At 41.9% G+C, this 15,533-nt stretch overlaps 1 protein-coding gene across 1 annotated transcript in view; it reads left to right on the top strand.

Moving 5' to 3' along the window:
* LOC120535717 overlaps window positions 1–15,533 on the top strand; it is a 108,287-nt gene that overhangs the window by 31,852 nt on the left and 60,902 nt on the right. The gene's annotated exons all lie outside the window — the stretch shown is intronic.

Below are 15,533 nucleotides of genomic sequence, written 5' to 3'. Positions count from 1 at the left end.
TAATATATATCAAATTTGAACATTGCTACTTTTGTCATTAATAGTCGCATCATTTTACCATGAAGTAAATAGGCATGTAAATATAAATACTGTATAAAGAAAAAGTGTTAAATGTGTTTATACCAGTGCTTTTCAATTGTGCAGTGATAGAATTCTTTTCAGTGGAATAGACAATTTTGCTAAATTTTTATTAATTCCTATATTTAACTATAATCATAAATAAGAAAACACATGCAGATGAATGATGGCATATGAAGGGTGGTCTGCTGTGTTAAAAGTTTGAAGGAGAGTGTTACTCTGTATTTCTGAATATAATTCTTTACATTTCCATAGCACTTTTCTCACTACTCAAAGCACTAACATTTCATAAAATGTAAGTAGCCCTTAAGAGCCATAAGTAGGAGTGTTAATTGAACCTGCCATTCACTATAACAGCAAGGTGTACTATAATATTTTGTAAAGGTTCTTCTTGTTTAAGGGAATGTCTGGCATTAGACAGAAGCATGGAATCATGTCATACACTGTGTAATAAGCGCTATATAGCGCCCGACCCGGCACAGACCACGCAGAGGCACGTGTACAAAACACAGGCTTTATTCTTTTTTTTCTTCAGCCATGGGGCATGTCTTCCCCCGTGTCCCACAGGCCCAACACAGTCCCCAAAAGCACAAAGTACAAACCTAAACAATTCTTTCTGCCACCACCACTCCTCCCAGGCAACCTCGTCCTCTTCCTCCCGATTCTGGCCACGAATGGAGGGAGGTTGCCTGCTTTATATCCCACCCGGAAGTGCTCCAGGTGCCTGACCAGCTGGTCTTAATTGCACCTCCAGGTGGGGCTGGTAAGTTGCCCATTGTGGCGGCTGGCTCTCCGCAGCACCCCCTAGCGGCCACCCCATCTCCCAACCGGGCTGTGGTGGACTCCATGTCCCATGGAGCCACGGGGGTGACTGAGGAAGGACCCACTGCCAGGGAGGCTGCCCCCAGGCGCCCTGGGGGAGGTATTGCACTGTCCATGGTGGCTCCCCCAGGATGTATGCAGCAGAGGCGTCCCGACCAGGCATGGGACCCTGCTGTCCGTCACAACTGTTAAAAACAATGGTGCCAAACTGGTACCATAGGGGAACCATATTTGGTTCCCAATAGACCCATTGAACCTTTTATTTATCTAGATGCATAACAGGCTCCATACAGTAAATAACCACAAATAAATGGTAAATTATCTGTGAAATACCAATGGGTCATAATTTTAAAAGGACTCTTGCTGCATATAATAACAAGTCCAAGTTTTCTTCATCTTTTGGTGTCCTACTAGGTACCCTGTTGTACATTAAAAAATTCAGGCATTTCTCTACATTTTAGGAAGTTTTTCAAAGAACAAAGAGCCAACTTCATATGCAAAGAACCTGTTCCAGAAAGAAATGGTGTTTTGTCAAACAATAATTCTACAAGGAACCATACAACACAGTAAAGAATCATAAACTTCAATTAAAGAGACATTATTTTAAAGAGTATAATCACCACAGCAACAAACAAGAAAATAAGCCTATTCAATATAGCCTACTGCCTCAGTGAAATCCAAGCTATTACAGAGTTGGTGCAAAGAAATTGTTTATATAGTTAGACAGTTGTAGTCCTGACAGTTAAAATGACTCACTAGGGCTGAATAATGAGTCATTGGCAGAGGCTGAACTAGCAATGTCATACTCTATATAACATGTATTTTACATAGGACACCATGTAATTTGACATAATTGTACACAGACCCACAGCATACAATAAAAGTTTAATATAAAATAAAGGTCATATTAGATATTTCAAGCATTATACATTAATATTCATAAGGAAAAAATACTGAGACAATATACATCACATTTTACAATCTCTGAAATTCATTACTTTATGAAAAACCTATGTATGGGCAAAATAAACATACAGTATTTGTCATGGCACTAAACAGGAGCTGGGTGGGTAGAGACAAAAAAGAAAAAATCTGAATGATTACTTAGAAGATATGGGAGAAGGAATTGTGTAATATGGAAAGTGAGCAGGAAGTTTTTTCTCTCACAGTGGATAAGTGGACTAGCCACCCTACAGGATAGTTAGCGACAAACCAGGTAGCAACCTTGGAGTAGGGAAATCATTCATTTTACCTTCAACCAACATTTGACTTTTAACTATTCTGGAGCTCCAAAGATGTATGTTTCCCAATAAACAAATTTTCCTTGAGTATTATTTCAATTTGTTTTGTAAGTCACTTTGGATAAATTCCCACAGGGCACGCTGGGACGTGGAGTTTGGTACAGCTCGGTTGGGTTCCGTGGGGGGCGCCAGGGAGAGCTGCAGAGCCCTATAGTGGACTTTCACCACACCTGGATGTGATTCCAGGTAATACTGATGAGCCACCTGGAGCACTTCTAGGAACTGAATAAAAAGGAGCCATCTCACTCCATTTGAGGAGTCAGAGTTGCAAGGAGGTGGAGAGAAGAAAGAAAGAGAGAAGGAAAAGAGGATATGCTGTGCTTTATGTACTGTGCTGTGGGGAAAGGAGAAAAGCACTGCCCAGCTCTAAATAAACGTGTGTGCTGGACTGGAGCTCATGTCCTGCCTGTCCGTGTTGGGTAGCTGTATGAACCCTGGTGGTCCACAGCATTTATATATCTAAACGTTGCACAGATGTTGCAGGTGCCTGTTGCTGTGTATACTTCTGTTTAAGCAAAACAACAATAACAATTTTGACCTACTTTTCTAGTGAGGGTTATGATTAAAACATTCTTCTAGCTCCTCCTGGGTTATGTTCAGAGGTTGCAAAAGCAATCAAAAATATAATTTCTCCACCTTCTCCTAATGGGTCAAGCCTGATACACACCCCTATAGATGATGTCCAGTAAGCATCCTAGGTAGAAGATCAAAACCACTTCAGGTAGCTTCTCTCAATCCAGGGAAACAAGGTTTCTACACTAAAGGGTTCCTGTATTAATGAGCTCCATCCTAACATGAAAAATTAACCTAGCAATTCTCTTCAGAAACTTTATTTTAACCAGTTGTATTATTTACTTTGACCATTACTCTTACCATTGGTTTGCCACAGTGGGTCCTGGAGATGCCACCTGATAGGGAAGTGAAAGCCCCAGAAACCAAACACAACTAGGCTGAACACAGATTGAAGATTAAATAAAAATGTATTTACTTTACAATATTTTAAAATGCCTTGCAGTAAGGAGATCTAGGTTCGCTTCCCGGGTCCTCCCAGCTTGGAGTTTGCATGTACTCCCCGTGTCTCCATGGGTTTCCTCCAGGTGCTCCGGTTTCGTCCCACAGTCCAAAGACATGCAGGTTAGGTGCATTGGCGATTCTAAATTGTCTCTAGTGTGTGCTTTGTGTGTGTGTGCCCTGCGGTGGGCTGGCACCCTGCCTGGGGTTTGTTTCCTGCCTTGCACCCTGTGTTACCTGGGATTGGCTCCAGCAGACCCCCATGACCCAGTAGTTAGGATATAGCGGGTTAGATAATGGATGGTTTGAATATTTTACAATATCACCTTCAAAGGGTTAAAGTCAGTCAAGAACTATTTAATCCTCAAAATAGCAACTCCACCTCTTCCTTCTACTCTTCCTCTGTTAGCATTGTCCACCACCTCCCAACTCTGACTCGCTGATGCAGAGGAATTTGTTTCTTTTATGCCAGAGCCAGTAAAGTATTGGAAAAAGAATTGGGGAGTCCCTGCTGCTCACCCTGGTGGCTTCCATGTTCCTCAACTGGGCTGTCCATCTGAACTACAGCTTAGAATAAGACTTGTATGTGTAGAAAATGGAGGCTAACCAGAGAGATGCTGCCACCCTGTGTATAAGGGGAATATATGGCCCCAGGTAGCAGTCTTCCTCTGTCCTTCCATTATGGTCTCCTGGCCAGGAAAATTACCAGCAACCAACCTGGCCAGGTCACATGTCCATCCACTTTCTTCCATTATGAAATCCCACCCAAGCAAGGAATCACCATCCATTCCTTTCAGGGTACCAGTCCCTCCATTATGGCTTTCACAGGACCAACAACCTTTTGGCCACAAATACAACTGCCTTTAATTTTAATATCTTGTAATGGGGTTTTTCAGGCTGATTTCCACTTTTTCCCCAAGATACAGAAACTCTTTTGCAGGTGAAAAACAAACTAAACCCAAACCAACTCATCTTATAGTCATTCCCAACACATCCTCAGTATTCATTTTGGTCTTCTAGTGCAGTATGTCTAAACCAGTTCACAGTCAAGTGTTGTTCAAACTACAGCTTTGCACCTTTCATTTTGAGTATCGAGAATATTTGCTCTGTTTGAAAAATGCAGTTAGACTACATAATTTATAGTGCACTATGGAGCACCATATCCGAAGTCTCTGAAATTGGCCAAAATAATTATCAGTCTTATTTTAACTCTTTGTAACTGAAAGTAACTGACACAATAATCACTGTTACATGCTCCAATTATTTGGCTCCTGGCTTGGAGTTTGCAAATATCTCCAAATTCCTTCAATTGTACCCTTGAATAACACCTGTAAAAGACACCACCCATGGCATAGAATTCAGTTCCCAAGAGCCAGTTTCAATTTCCAAATTCTAGTATACTCACTTTAATCTCCATGCAGTTTTTTTCTGTCTTAGCCTGTATTTTGTGCAAGAATCATCTTTTCTTTCCTGATATGAAATATATGTCTGTAACATCCTTCTTTGTTATCCACCTCCAATAAATCTTAGTAACAGATATGGCACAAGAGTAGGTAACATTATTGAAAAAGGCTTGTATTTCCAAATATCAGCAGTTAAAGGAAGCCCATGGCAAGTAGCGGTGGTCTTAGCTCTATGGCTTTCAATGTGCTGTTGTTTCAGCTCAGGAAAGCAGAAGGTTTTGTCCCTGGTACAACATCAGGTTGTACAAATTCCTCAGGTCATTTGTGGGTGAAATTCATATTGCAACAAGAGCCTAGTGCTTAAATCTCTTATAGTTCTGTTTGTTAAAATTTGACAGAGTTGTTTACAAAGATTTGTGATTGTTTATCAAGTTGTTTTTATTAGGCTCTAGGTAGCTACTTATTCTCTTTACTCACTACTAGTGAGGTCCATCTGTTCTGATAAGCATGGACAGGAGGTGTCAGGCTTCCACTTATTCCTGACACAAGGTGCCGCTTATTAAGCTCATTCATGCCAGACAGGTCTGTCCAAAACAGTGCAATGCAGTGTATTATCAGGTTCTGAATGTTATAAACACAAGCAGAATGTGTACACATTTAAAGCCATGCTAAAGCTTTGTAAGCCTGACTGATGCCAAAGCTTTGTAAGCCTGGCTGAAGCAACACATCTAGTCAGCATTTCAGCTGCTTATCTACTTCACTCTTCTCAGCCTGACTGGGCTACCTGAGTCAACTGGTTGCAAGGAGTCTATTCTCAGCCTTGTTCCAGAATCAAATCCTAGTAGTCATGTTCTGGGCCTGGCTTCCTTAGATTTATTTAGAAGTACCAGGAAAGATTTTCTGGACCAAGCATATATTACCAGAAAAAGCATTTGTAAGGTTTGCTGAGAATCATAGTTCATTCTATCATCCCATGTCTTAATCATGGGTGAGTTATAACAGCAAAGATCATAAAGATCAACTAAAGTGCTACAAAAGAATAAGATGAATTTAGATGACCAGTGCTCTGTGTAGGGTTAGTTTTTGTTTGAGCCCTGTGCTGCTGAAATGAGCTCTTACTTCCCTAACCATTAATTAGACCTTGTGGGTTTAGATATATAGATTTATTTTTTGAACTGAGGATGAACATAATGCTGCAGTTGTTAATGTACTGTAGCTGCTCTAAAAGTAGGTTTTGAGAGCAAGACTGGACACTGTATATGTAGCATGGCAGGTTCTGCCAATGAATTTGCTGATTTTTTTTCCTGGTATTTTAACTTTCCTACCATTTTCTAAGGATATGTAAGTTAAAGTTTAGTATTTTTCAAGTCACTTATTTCTTCACAATCATGGTATATATGGATTTACCACATGAAATTCTGCTTTATAAGTTAAGCATATGTTTTCCACAAGGAAACATACTAAAGCATCACAAACCAATTATCAAGTTTTTTAAAACATGACGAGGATATGGTAATAACAGGACTGAGGACAACACCTCTGTGTGAGTAAACCTACTGACACTGTTTGATACCAATCGATCTTTAAATACATGAAGCGAACATTCAAATTCCATGCAGACCCTGTGAGACAGGAATCTCTGTGCTACTACACTGCCTTTTCTAAAATACAAAATGTATTAAACTTCAATCTGATTAGAACTAAATGTATGTCTGTAACCTCTGTTTGGTTCTTGTTACTTGATTCCATGCTATGTATGTATACAATATTTCTCTTACTGGCACATGTGTACATTATCATTAAGACATCAGCAGGTAAACTCTTTGTGAAATAACAAAATAAGCTTCTTTATAGTGAAAGAACATAAACGATTGTGTCACTTTTTTCAGTTATTATTTTCTAGTTGCACTGCAGCTGAAAGTGACTAAGTTCTAATTTTTATTGTTACTATTCATTTTTTGTTTAAATATTCAAATTAATTTAATCTGATATGAGTGTGTATAGATATCTATCCTAAATGCTCCCTGCATGCACAAAATGAATATTGTTAAAATGAAGACCAACAGCATACCAGCTTCTGTACTACTTTCAGTTCAGAACATGCTAATTTGACAGTTACGAATGCAATGAAGAGAAACACAAACAAGCTCACTGCTGTTGCTTTGAGCTCAGTTATCACTGCCATATCTGTATGTAGAAACCTTTACATGTGAGAGAGGAGAAAATAGGCGAATATGGAGAGTTCTGATACAAAACAGTGCTTTGGCAATTTCAGAATGCTAAGAGGGGGGCATTCAAGTGCTTATGGTAATGCCTGTCTGTAGGACTCTCTTGGAAAATTATGTGCACAAAGTGCACCATTTACGGCAGAAGATACATAGCTATTAGATAGAAGTGGCAGGCGACAGGCTTTCCAAATGCTTTTTATGTCTGATCCCTCACAATGTTTCCATTTGTGTACTGAGCTGGTAGTCTTGTCCAGTTAATTTTAAACATAGAGATATTCAAAAGGTTACATAAACTCAAACCTGACTTAAAATTAATCAAGGAGTGTACATTTCCAAGCAATACTAATTCAATCTCTTGCATGCAGGTTATATTCATGTCTGTATTGAATTTAAAACTAGATACAAAGGTTATTTAAATTTAATCTAAAGAGTTTTCTTGATGTTACTACGTCTCTAAAAATATTGAATCATTGTCATAAATGAATGGAAAAATTAGAAATGAGATACAGTGTGAATGTAGCCTATAATTCATTATACAGTAGCTGGTGAGTAAGAAGAAGGCGGACCAAGACTGTCTTACTGCTATGCTGTAAACATGAAAGGAGCCTTGTGTTTCTAGCTACTACCATATTTTTATAGCCATCCAGGTACGATTCTTAAACACATTTTTGTTTCTTACAAATTGTGGCCTGCCTTACACTTTACTGAAGAAATTATAAAATTCTTAATAAATAACCAGTTGAGCTGTCTCACTTTTTCATTTTTTTTTTGTTCTCCTGAAGAAGAGTCTTATTTTTTCCTATGTTACAGTGTAATTATTTTAAATATTATACTATTGGTATCCAAATAATAGACACAATTATATTTTAATGAGATATGGAAACATTATTATTATTATTTTACTATAATAATAATAATAATAATATTCAAAGTACTTTTTAGGATAGTCCTGTTGCTACTGCCTATATCTGGTCTAGGCCAAGACAGAGGGCAGTTTTATGTAGTATGTACTGTATATGCGTTCAGTATATGTTTTAGGGAATTGTAGTTGTTTTGAGGAGTTTTCTCACTATGTGACATATAATTAAAATGGCTGCTTTCAGTACTTTTATGTATATGTATTAGTTTACATGTAATCTCTGTAGGCTTTTGTGTATTGTGTGTGGGATGACACAAGTGGTGAATGCAATAGTGGGCGGTGTATTTCTTCAGTTAGTTCTGTGTGTTTTTTAATTTGTGTATATTTGGTACAGCAATGTCAAAAACATATGCAGTTGTATTTTGTTTGTCTACAAGTGTTATATTTGTCTGTTATGGTGGATAGTTTTGACTTTCAGTATAGTCCTTTTCCTATATAGTTTGTGGGTGGCATTTTGTAGTACTGAGGAGGGGGTGTATCTATAATATGGTTTGTATATGTCTACTAATTTATGTGGTAGCATCAGTTCTTGATATCTAATGTTTGCCATCTGATTGTGTCTGAGTGTATAGGCCTTCCATGTCATTCATTTACAACCTGTTGTGATGTGTTTGACTGTTTCTTCATCCTTATGACAGTATCTGCATTTACTGCCTGTAATGTTAGTGCACTTAACCTCTTCAGCATTATATCTACTCCCAGAAAAAAGCACTGAATTTATTTCAAAAATAGAAAATGTTATTATGTGTAACAGAAACATGTAAATTCCAAAATGTCAATATAATCACTGTAGTAAAGGTAGTAAAGGTATGTTTAGTGTCCACTGCTAAACTGATTCAGATTTACCATACACACTCCATGTAATATGTTTTGAAACAGTCACCAATGCAGAAAGGCAGTGTTTGTAGAGATATCGAAAGATATTTTTGTAATATTCCAGATGTAGCCAGAGTTTGCTTCGCATTGCATATAGTACTTGATATTAAATTGTGGATGAGGTGTGCTGTATTCATGACTGCCTTCACTTGTAACCCATGAGACCTTCATCGATACATATGTCACAATTGGGAACAAACACGTGCATATTTTTGATGATTGCCTGATACACGTGCCACAGTTTTTACAGTTTCAGTACTTTGTGATTGGCTTCATAATAGTTATGATTATTAATGAAATGCAAGTACTGTATTTCATAATGATTCAAAAATAACACTCGATCTTAAGTTAAGTCTAATCAAATCAAGTTTCTTTATTGTCATACTATCCTTGCATAGCATTACAGCATACAGTCGCACAAAATAATGTATGTGTGTAGTTTGTGTCTGCATGAAGTATTGCTTTATATAAACCACAGACATACTTATACAGCACACACTATACGAATAAAATACAGACTTTTTATTCTACCAAGCATATTCCACAATCACCTCTCCAATAATAAGCCACAATAATACAATAAGGCACAAGAAACCAACAATTCTTTCTCCTTCTCAACCTCTGCTGAGTTTTGCCCACTGCCTCCCAACTCTACATCCATATGTGGCAGCGGGCTCCCTTTTAAGCGGGACCTAGGAATGCTTCCAGTACCATTCTGTCTCCTCTGGGAAGCACTTCCAAGCCATAGACAAAGTAGTGTTGTCCTACCCCGACAGCACCCGCTACCGATCCCAAGGGACACCTATAGGGCTGCACTTCTGGACTCCATTTCCCTAGCATCCCTGCAGGTGTCCCAAGTGGGGTTCTCATACAAGGGCCATTGCCTCCTATCACATCGGGGATAGAACCATTCCCAAGTTCTGGCTTTTCTGCTCCATCCATTATTTTATAAAGACGGGGCACAAAGTTATCTTTCCACCTGCCAAGCCAATCCGTTCATCTTTCCTCTCATGCCTCCCATCGTGGTAATAATCTATGCTTCTCCCTGGCTGGAATGACCATTCTTCTCCTACATGTTAAAGTATGCTGTTTCACATGGAAGAATTTTAAATTATTAATTTGTGTTGTGTATATTAATGATATCTATGAGCCCCCTTCCTCCTTCAGCACATGGAAGAATAAGATGTTGTATGGCTGCTTTGGGGTGGTGCTGCTTGTGTTTTGTGAGTAGAGTTTGTGTTTGGCTTTACAGCTGTTGTAGGTCTGTCGTAATGTATATTTTTGTGTAAGAGTATGTTTGATTTGTTTGTGTTAAACAGTATAAGTTTGTCCAGTAGGAACCAAAGGTATTTGCATAATTCACCATCTGCCATGGTCATGATTCTGTTGCAGCTTTTGAGGGTATACCCATCTTCTCTAATAATTCCCTTTTCTATGTCAATTGTTTTAGATTTGTCCAGTCCAAACTTCATGTGTATGACTTGTGAATGCTTTTCAATTATTTATTGTAACTGTTGCAATTTTTTATTTGTTCTTGCATATGTCTTTATGTAATCCATATAGAGTAAATGTGATAGGGCATATTGGTGTTGATTTTGACTTTGCTTCCATATTATTTGCTGTATAATCTGTCAGTGGGTTGAGAACGAGAAAGAACCAGTAAGGGCTAATTGAATCAACCTAGAAGATGCCTTGTCTTATTTGTATTGAGTTGGTGGATATTGATGTGCTGTTTATATGTACACATTGTGTTGTTCTTCAATGTCCCATTAGGATTTGTAGTGAGTGTATAACTACAGGATATATTTGTGTATGTGCAATATTTGTACTAGTTATTTGTGTTTGATACTATCAAATGCTTTTTTGCAGTCAATCCTGTGTTCAGGTTTCTGTATATTTTGTATTCTTACTGGAATAGAGCTGTTCCTTACAACCCACCAACTGCCTTCAGCAGCTTTTTAGTTGTTGTATAAGCATATCATTACTCATCTTGTGTGTGTATATTTTGTTTTTTATGAGTGCAGAAAATATATTGTAATGTATAGGTAGACATGTGATACGTCTGTAGATTTTGGGATTTGTGGTGTCTAACTGTTAAAAACTGAGTTGTCTCTTGTGGGTTGTATATAATATGTGTCAGTTTGTCTGCAAATAATATATGTAGAATGGTGAACCTCTTGTACCAAATATTATGAACTCCATCATCCAAGCCCAGTGCCTTCCAGTTATGTGTTTATTTTATTGTTTCTGCGAGATATGTTAAGATCATTTGCCTGAAGTGCATTGATGTTATGTTGTCCTGTGTTTTGTTGCTCCTCCTTGATCCAAGCTACTGTGCTATTATGCTAAACCACATTAGACCAAAGAGAAGAGCAGTACAGTGTGAGGTTTTCCTGGATTTGTGAGCCATTGTTTTCTGTCGGTGTGTTATTCAGTATATGTCTGTAGAATAAATAGTTTTTCTATGTTTTGGAAGTGTGAGTTGTGTTGTTTTCATACTATACACAATTTGTACAATTTTAGCCTCTGGTTTTTAAGTACAAATGTTTGTTCAAGTGTATATATGTATGTGTTTATATATTCATATTGCTTGCATGCTTTGTGCGTGTTTTTATCCTGTAAAATATTTTATGGAGTTTTTTTTGCAGTTTTCCTGATGAGTTGTCCTACTTGTACTGTGTTAATCAGCCTAAGTCATGTCTAATGACCTTAATTTGCTTTTGTAGTTGGAGTTCCTAGGCAGAAATCCTGCATTGGTGTGATTTTTTGTGTTTTGTCTATTTCGTGTTTTAATTCCAATGTGGGTAATGGTGGTGAGTGTAGCTGTATATATAGTGTATACACATTTGTTAATGTTTCATGTGTATCTGTGTATTGTGGAAGTATATTTTCATTAATGATTTTTGTTGTTAGTGACAGTTTCTTACTGTTCAGTTGTGTTAGTATAATTGGACTCTGTGTGGGGCCTGTTTCTGTATCTTTTAAGCGTTCTCTCAGTGTTCTCTGTTTGTTTATATAGTAGCATATAATTCTCGATGGATAGTATCTTAGTGGGTTTGTTGGTAATAATTGCACTTGTTGTAGTGTCCACTATTCTAGGGTGTGCATTGTTGAATGTTTTCCCTGTGTGTCACATAAGATTGTGTTATTTTTGGTATTTCCTGTTTGTTTCTGTAAGATGGCAGCAATTACCTGGTTTTTTTTTGTCTTGTTTGTGCGATGACGTTACGTGTGAGTGTAGATCTTCACTGATTTGTATGTTCAGGTATTTATGTGTAAAGGCTATGTGTAATTTGTGTATGTAATGTGTTTTGTCTGTTTCTAATTCTGTAATTGTGTAATATGTATGCATTATTAACTTCATAATCAGAGCTGGCTCCAGGATTTTTGCTGCCCTAGGTGAAGTTGTAAATGGTGCCCCACCACCCTCTTTGCTTTGAGAGAAGTCATCTCTGCTAGACCTGTACATTGAGACCTGGGCCTCATTTCTTTTATAAGTCCGTGCATAGAATTCACACCAAAACATGGCATACGGACGAAACTGGAAATTTGCGTATGCACAAAAAAAAAATCAGATGCATAAAACTATGTGCATGCCAAGTTCCATGGACATCCACTTTATAAATCCCAATGAACATGAAATCTAACAGATGTGTACATGCCTACAGCCCTGCTCCGACTCCTCCCATACTTCTGCATATTTGAATAGGCAAATCAATATAAATAACCCCTTCTTTTCAGTGTTTAGTTAAAAGACATGGAAAAACTCCTCCTTGAACCGTCACCTTATCGTGGTGGAGGGGTTTGCGTGTCCCAATGATCCTAGGAGCTATGTTGTCCGGGGCTTTATGCCCCTGGTAGGGCCACCCAAGGCAAACTGGTCCTGGGTGAGGGATGAGACAAAGAGCGGTTCAATAAACCTCCAATGAAAATAAAACTGGGACAACGCTTTCCCTTGCCGGACGCTGGTCACGGGCCCCCTCTGGAGCCAGGCCTGGAGGTGGGGCTCGATGGCGCGCCTGGTGGCCGGGCCTGCACCCATGGGGCTGGCCGGGCACAGCCCGAAGAGGTAATGTGGGTCCTCCTCCCCATGGGCTCACCACCTATGGGAGGGGCCAAGGAGGTTGGGTGCAGTGTGAGTTGGGTGGTGGCGAGGCGGGACCTTGGCGGTCTGGTCCTCGGCTACAGAAACTGGCTCTTGGGACGTGGAATGTCACCTCTCTGAAGGGGAAGGAGCCTGAGCTAGTGCGCGAGGTCGAGAGGTTCCGCTAGATATAGTCGGACTCACCTCGACGCACAGCTTGGACTCTGGAACCAATCTCCTTGAGAGGGGCTGGACTCTCTACCACTCTGGAGTTGCCCCCGGTGAGAGGCGCCGAGCAGGTGTGGGCATACTTATTGCCCCCCGACTCGGAGCCTGTGCATTGGGGTTTACCCCGGTGGACGAGAGGGTGGCCTCCCTCCGCCGGGTGGGGAAGGGTCCTGACTGTTGTTTGTGCGTATGCCAACAGCAGTTTGGAGTATCCACCCTTTTGGAGTCTCTGGAGGGTTGCTAGAGGGCATACCTTCTGGGATTCCCTCGTTTTGCTGGGAGACTTCAATGCTCACGGGCAATGACAGTGAGACCTGGAAGGGCGTGATTGGGAGGAATGGCCCCGATCTGAACCCGGCGGTGTTTTGTTATTGGACTTCTGTGCTCGCCACGGATTGTCCATAACGAACACCATGTTCAAGCATAAGGGTGTTCATATGTGCACTTGGCACCAGGACACCCTAGGCCTCAGGTCGATGATCGACTTTGTGGTGGTCGCCGGACTTGCGCCATATGTCTTGGACACTCGGGTGAAGAGAGGGGCGGAGCTGTCAACTGATCACCACCTGGTGGTGAGTTGGCTTCGATGGTGGGGAAGATGCGGTCAGACCTGGTAGGCCCAAGCGTGTTGTGAGGGTCTGCTGGGAACGGCTGGCAGAGTCCCCTGTCAGAAGTAGCTTCAACTCCCACCTCCGCAGAACTTCAACCACGCCCCGAGGGAGGTGGGGACATTGAGTCCGAATGGGCCATGTTCCGTGCCTCTATTGTTGAGGCGGCTGACCGGAGCTGTGGCCGCAAGGTGGTCGGTGCCTGTCGTGGCGGCAATCCCGAACCCGTTGGTGGACACGGCGGTGAGGGATGCCGTCAAGCTGAAGAAGGAGTCCTATAGGACTTTTTGTCCTGTGGGTCTCTGGAGGCAGCTGATAGGTACCGGCAGGCCAAGCGAACGCGGCTTGGTTGTTGCTGAGGCAAAACTTCGGGCATGGGAGGAGTTTGGAGAGGCCATGGAGAACGACTTTGGACGGCTTCGAGGAGATTCTGGTCCACCGTCCGGCGCCTCAGGAGGGGAAGCAGTGCAGTGTCAACACCGTATATAGTGGGGATGGTGCGCTGCTGACCTCGACTTCGACGTTAGGGTCGGTGGGAGGAGTACTTGAAGACCTCCTCAATCCCACTAACATGCCTTCCAATGAGGAAGCAGAGCCTGGGGACTCTGAGGTGGGCTCTCCCATCTCTGGGACTGAAGTCACCGAGGTGGTCAAAAAACTCCTTGGTGGCAGGGCCCTGGGGTGGATGAGATACGCGAGTTCCTTAAGGCTCTGGATGTTGTAGGACTGTCTTGGTTGACACGCCTCTGCAACATCGCATGGACATCGGGACAGTGCCTCTGGATTGGCAGACCGGGGTGGTGGTCCCCTCTTTAAAAGGGGACCGGAGGGTGTGTTCCAACTATAGAGGGATCACACTCCTCAGCCTCCCTGGAAAAGTCTATTCGGGGTTCTGGAGAGGAGGGTCCGTCGGATAGTCGAACCTCGGATTCAGGGGGAACAGTGTGGGTTTTAGTCCTGGGCTCGGAACAGTGGACCAGCTCTTCACCCTTAGCAGAGTCCTGGAGGGTGCATGGGAGTTTGCCCGACCGGTCTACATGTGTTTTGTGGACTTGGAAAAGGCATTCGACCGTGTCCCTCGGGAATCCTGTGGGGGTGCTCGGGAGTATGGGGTACCGGACCCCCTGATAAGAGCTGTTCGGTCTCTGTACAACCGGTGTCAGAGCTTGGTCCGCATTGCCGGCAGTAAGTCGAGCCCGTTTCCAGTGAGAGTTGGACTCCGCCAGGGCTGCCCTTTGTCACCGATTCTGTTCATAACTTTTATGGACAGAATTTCTAGGCGCAGCCAGGGTGTTGAAGGGGTCCGGTTTGGTGGACTCAGGATTGGGTCACTGCTTTTGCAGATGATGTTGTCCTGTTTGCTTCATCAGGCCGTGATCTTCAGCTCTCTGGATCGGTTCGCTGAGTGTGAAGCGGCTGGGATGAGAATCAGCACCTCCAAATCCGAGCATGGTCCTCAGCCGGAAAAGGGTGGAGTGCCCTCTCAGGGTTGGGGGAGAGATCCTGCCCCAAGTGGAGGAGTTCAAGTATCTCGGGGTCTTGTTCACGAGTGAGGGAAGAATGGAGCGTGAGATCGACAGGCGGATCGGTGCGGCATCCGCAGTGATGCGGGCTCTGCATCGGTCTGTCGTGGTGAAAAGGAGCTGAGCCGTAAGGCAAAGCTCTCAATTTACCAGTCGATCTACCTTCCTACCCTCACCTATGGTCATGAGCTATGGGTAGTGACCGAAAGAACGAGATCGCGAATACAAGCGGCTGAAATGAGTTTCCTCCGCAGGGTGTCTGGGCTTTACCTTAAAGATAGGGTGAGAAGCTCAGTCATCCGGGAGGGGCTCAGAGTAGAGCCGCTGCTCCTCCGCATCGAGAGGAGTCAGATGAGGTGGCTCGGGCATCTGATCAGGATGCCTCCTGGACGCCTCCCTGGTGAGGTGTTCCGGGCACGTCCAACCGGGAGGAGGCCCCGGGGAAGACCCAG

The sequence above is a fragment of the Polypterus senegalus genome, chromosome 9, assembly GCF_016835505.1.
Source record: "Polypterus senegalus isolate Bchr_013 chromosome 9, ASM1683550v1, whole genome shotgun sequence".
Classification (NCBI taxonomy): domain Eukaryota; kingdom Metazoa; phylum Chordata; class Cladistia; order Polypteriformes; family Polypteridae; genus Polypterus; species Polypterus senegalus.
This window is presented reverse-complemented; position numbering and strand designations above follow the sequence as displayed.